Genomic DNA, 6,000 nt, shown 5'->3' on the forward strand with positions numbered 1-6,000 from the left:
TTTTTGAGACCTACAAAGCTCTCATTGGGAATGATTAAGCCTTGAGTGTTCAAACGGCACGATCATTTCTAAATGGAACGCTTTCCTTAATTCCTATCGAAACTCTTATTTTGCATTATGAGTATTGTTTTGCAAATGTGCCTGGTTTTTATTGTATCATATTTAGCAGTCCCAAATATGTGTTGCTGTTTGATTTCTAGGTACTGACGATTTTGCCATCTGTTGTAATGTCTTTTCCGAGTCTGACAATTTTATGACAAATATGTAGTGTTTATTGCCTAGCAATAAAACCTTTCTTTTTCAGAAATTATTTCTGATGGAAATGCTACATTCAGGATATGCCTGCAATTCATTCATTTTGTTAGGGATATTTGGCAATTGTCTAGTCAGACTCCTCCATCCTAAAAGCGAGGCACAGAATATGCATGTTGCCACGCATCTGTGCGGCTCCTCAGAGGGACAAACATGGCATGGCCAAGCTTTGATCAAGTGTTCAGCTATCAGGTTTGTGTCTTTAAGACTCCCACTCTTGAAAGGGATAGTCGGCTCCCATACGGTGCGCATTAGCAATTTAGATCCGATGGAGAAAGAATAATTCTGGATTTTGCATCTCAAAGGCATGATTTTAATTTTTATACCATGCACAGGGTGCAGTCGTTTCAATGAGAAATTTTCATTTGTTTCTTTAAAGAAAACTGCAAAATACAGTTTAAGATTGAAGAACTGATTCATCGGAATAGAAAGCACAGCTTGTTTGAATATAATGTTTACTTGTTTCTGCTTTTAATAAATTTGCATTTAATGAATGCAATTAGATTTGATTCAATAATGTGCACAGGGATAATCATGTTGTTGTTATTATATATATTTATTATATAATGATTTAATTGTCTTTCTGACTGTCTGACTAATACCATGCATATATCTGTTTGCAAAGTAAAGTCCTTTTCAGCAACCTGCCTTTATGTCATTTGATACATTTAAATGGTCCATTTGTGTTAAGCCACATGCTAAGATAAATTACAGAGCATTATTGACCATGCAGAATGCATAATATGACCAATTCAGTCTTTGTGGCTGATGTTCAGAGTCTCCAGTCTTCCATCCAAACCCCATTTATTAGTCTAACCTCAACCGGCCTATCACAGATTCCTCTATCACTGGGAAATGCCTCATGAAATCTACAACCAGAAGTTATATTGATCGTTCTAAATGTTAATGTCCTCGGAGCAGAGGCATCAGATATGTCACTATTAAACCAGCAATAAAACATGTAATATTGTAATGATATTTACCAACAGCTGTTCAGCAGCTTCTGCAATATAAGGCACAAGCCGCCACCCTTTATGTTCCCTGGCACTGGATCTATTGATTCTCCAGAAAGAACAAAAAAAAAAATCAACAAAGAATGTCAAGAGATGTGTTCCCTAATGATGTTTTTGATCTAAAAGGGCAATAACAATGCCAACATTGCCCCCTTCAGTGCATGATATATCTTCCCTTATATAAAGGCACTAACAAGCAGAGCTCCAGTGGCAAAACACAAAGGCATCAGCTCTTGCAGTTTATGGTTTTTATACCCCTGTATTTTTTCAGAATCGGCCTTCAGAGCTGCAGCACAACCCTTTCAAAGAAGAAAAGGATTAATAAAGGGAAATATTTACTGTGAACACATGCCATTATTATATTATTTTATTGCATTATAATTATTTGTGATTATCATTACCGAAACAGGGTGATTCATAGATGTTCTCTTAAACTGCTTAATTAAAGTTACTTTCTGTAATTAAGTCTTTGTTTTTCTTGTAAATTTGCAATAGATATCAGAAAACCAGACAGCATGGTAAAGAAACTTTCTGCCTTAAAGGACTATTTCACCCAAAAAAAAAACTTCTCTCATAATTTAATAATACTTTGTATGCAATTCTTGCCATTTGAGGGAACATTCATTTTTTAGTGGTGTCCGAAATCATTGTATACATTATTGAGTGCACTCATTTACCCCACAATGCACTGTACACAGCAAATTTGGCAGAGTTAAAATTACGTTGTTGATGGAAATATAAAGAGTTCGGAGTTAATTTAACACTGGATTGAGTTAAAACTATTTTATTTAACTCTATAAAAATAAAGAGTTGGTGTCAAAACAGAGTGTTACCACTTTTTTTTTAAATCAACTCCTACAGTGTTTTGTTAGTGGAGTTTGTTAACTCCTAGGGTGTTAAATAGAGAAGACCTTTTTTTTTTTTTTTGCTTTATATGCTTTTTTTGATTTTTACAAAAGTTTCACAAAATGCCTGCTAGGGAAATTTTCTTCTAAAATTAAAATAAAATACAAAAACATACAAATATGTCAAATGTAAGAACCGACCCTCTGCTTTCAAACAAACAAAAAACAAACTAACAAAACAGAAAAATAAACTTATAAACTAGGTATTTTTCTTTAAAAATACTTTTTTTTGTTTTGCAAAGGGCTGTAATAATTGCTTAATTGTAAAGGAATTTTGTTAGAGTTCCGATTCAGAACGATTATCAAAACATACACAGAGTTTAAAATTAGTAAATAACATTTTGGCTTCAGTTTTTTCATAAGTTGGGTAAATGCACCGTGCATCTAGTGGATAATCACGGTATTGCAGATTAAGGGGCTTATCACACCAAACGCGTTTTAAACGCTTGTAAATGCAAGGAGCGACACACTGCTTTTTAAAAAAAGAGCAGTGCGACGCAGCTTTTCATATTGCTAGGCAACCACTGGGTCAGCTGTCTTGTCAATCAAATACTAAAGCGTGAGCGCTCTTTTGTTGTTAACTGTCATATTAGCAGAAACTTTAAAAAGAGGACGCTTGCTCTGACCTTGTTTGAGGGTGAGAGGTGCACAAAGGAAACAGTGAGTGAGTGGAGTCCGTTTGATCCAAACAACTGTAAACTTCCCTCACCACAATGAAGGGCCCACCTCTCCCCTCATTCAATTAGACAGTGGAAATGTGACACGAATGACGTTGGGCACTTTTCCGCTCTCAGCACTCCTTCAAAGCACGTACTGTGGCAGGCGGCAAAATCCGCAAGGCGCATACGCTCCCTGCCCATAGAAAAAACATACACAAAACATACACAGAGTTTAAAATTAGTAAATAACATTTTGGCTTTAGTTTTTTCATAAATTTGGTAAGTGTACCGTGCATCTAGTGGATATTCACGGTATTGCAGATTAAGGGGCTAATCACACCAAACGCATTTTAAACGCTTGTAAATGCAAGGCGTGACACACTGCTTTAAAAAAAAAAGAGAAGTCCGACACGGCTTTTTATATTACCTCTCCCCTCATTCAATTGGACAATGGAAATGTGACATGAATGACGTCGGGCACTTTTCCGCTCTCAGCACTCCTTCAAAGCACGTGCTGTGGCAGGTGGCAAAAACCGCATGCGCTCCCTGCCCATATAATATCATTCAAAAAGGCACCTGCAACTGCCATAAACGCGTTTTGTGTGATCAGCCCCTAACATAAACATTCATCAGGAACACTTTTTTCATGCAAATGTTTTCTCTTAATTGACGATATAACTCATCAATGGCGGGGAAAGAGTTAACTTACTGGAGTCATTTGGTTTACTTTAGGGATGAATGCCTGTAATGTTTGGAGCTTTGTCATGTTAACCCTCACACTCTTAAACCCAGCGTTGGGTCAAAAAGGAATGAGCCCAACCCCTTGGGTTGTAATGTGACATCCCCTGGGTTGTTTCAATCCAAAATGCTTGGTTATTTTAACTTAAAGGCTGGGCTTGTCCCTTTTTGACCTAATGATGGGTTGAAAAAAACAGCATTTTTATAGTGCATATAAGACGATGTGCATCTGGGAGAGTAAATTATGAGACCATTTTCATTTTTTGGTGAACTATTCCTGATGAGGTCAGTGTCCTAAATAGGATGCAGACTGAAATATCTTTAGGTCCTAAACAGATAAGATATAAGATTCTTAGTTAGTATGTTTCTGTAAAACATTCTTATCAGGACATTAAACTTGGTACAGCATCCTTTAGCTCTTGAACTTTTAATGCAAACAGCTAATGCTTTTATAATGGTTGGCTTTAAAACCACTAACATTTCAAGACTAACCCAAGAGAGAAAGTGTTACCGCTAATAACTGTTTTTTTTTTCTTTGTCATCCTACACATGACAAACTGGTGTTTTTCTCTGAGAACTCTGTCCAAGAGTCAGGGGGTGTTTGTGAGAGCAGTGGCTACGTCGAGATTGTCTCCCATAATTGCTTGGTTAAAAGCATTTGCTTTGTGTATACTGGAGTAATTAAGCAGTTGGAATTTTACATTACACAAGTGAAAATTAACAAAGAGCACATCTGGGTGTCCCTTAGGTTTAGTCATTAAAAAGCCCATTATTTTTTAAATTACTTTTTCAATCTTTCAGCCCCTTTAATCCGGGACTATTTCCCAAAAGGCAGCTCCCATTCCTTGCTTTTGAAAGACTCCTGTTGGAAAGTTGAACATTTAGAGATCTGATAGACCAAACCAGCTGTGTTTCTCCCAGCCAAACCTCATTTCTAAGACAAACAAGACTTTCATAGTCTGGGAGCCGGCTGTCAACAGTGAAAAAAGCTGTGTGCCATCGCACCATGAATGACTCATCAACTGCTAAGCTGTACTCTTACCACCTCACAGCGTTCACATCAAAAGGGCCACTGGTTCGACTATTACTGTTTGATTCATCTTTTAATGAACCCGGTCAGTTCTGCATGCATTAGACAGGGACTCACTCTCATTTGAAAAATGTTATTAGCCTTTGCAGTTATCAAATACATGATTTGGAGAGTCAAGGGCCATTTTAAGCACTCATAAATCAACATCTCATCTGATCTAACAGATGCCTTTTTTAAAGGGGTTGACAGGCACAGATCAGCAAACCGAAGAGCATCCAGATGGTTGAAAGCAGACTCCTAAATATCTTTAGAATGCAACAAAATCAAGCACCAGTGTGCTAAGAATACATCCATGTTCAACTGTTAATCCAATAACATTAAAAAAAAAAAAAAAACGCAAGTTTTGTTTTTTTCAAAATTGTAAGTTAGTTGTAGTAAGTTTTGCAGGTCCACATTTTAGTTATAATTAAGTTTTAATTTTTTTTTTTTTTAGAAACCTTCATTTTTATTTCATTTCAGTAAATGAAAATGTTTTTTCACTAATAGTTTCAGTTTTAGAGATAGTTTTCGTTTACGATAATAACCCTGGACTGTTTATGTGCGCAGGTTTAAGGGCACTCAATAGTGCACATACGGAGAGACGCGTTTCAAAAAACAAGTGAACATAAAATCTTTCTAGTATTGACAGGGCACATATAAACAAAATTGTCTTTATAGTATTCTTTTTCTAATAAAAACATTTGTTTATGTCTTAAGTGTATGTATAAATTAGAGTCAAAAACCAGTCTGTGCTTATTTGGTCTTAACTCTTTCCTCGCCAGCATTTTTAAAAAAAGTTGCCAGCCAGCACCAGCATTTTTCATGATTTTCACAAAAGTTTAATGCCTTCCAGAAAATGTTCTTCTTTAAATATATAAACAAACAATATATCAGATGAAAGAACAGACCCTCTGCTTTCAAACAAAAAAAAAAAAAAACGTTTCATCCTACCTTCTCTTTCTCTTTCACAAGAGGCACTACTTCCGGGTTCTATAAGTTGTGGAAGTGATAATAGCGGTATTGCGGAAAGACGGAAAATCTCGTCATTGGCGGGGAAGCGTTTTCTCTTAATTGACGAGATATCTCGTCAATGGCGGTGAAAGAGTTAAAGAGACAGTAACCTCAATTAACATAAGTCTGTGTCATTAATGTTAATCAAACAACCTAAGACAAACAGAAAATCACTTTTGTAGCTCTAAAAAATTATTACATTTAATTAATACAATAAAGACAGTGTTATCATTCACTATTTTTCATCACATGTACTTTGGTAATATGTCATGAAAAACACATAAGCTATAATA

Source organism: Paramisgurnus dabryanus, chromosome 16 (genome assembly GCF_030506205.2).
Source record: "Paramisgurnus dabryanus chromosome 16, PD_genome_1.1, whole genome shotgun sequence".
Taxonomy (NCBI): Eukaryota; Metazoa; Chordata; class Actinopteri; order Cypriniformes; family Cobitidae; genus Paramisgurnus; species Paramisgurnus dabryanus.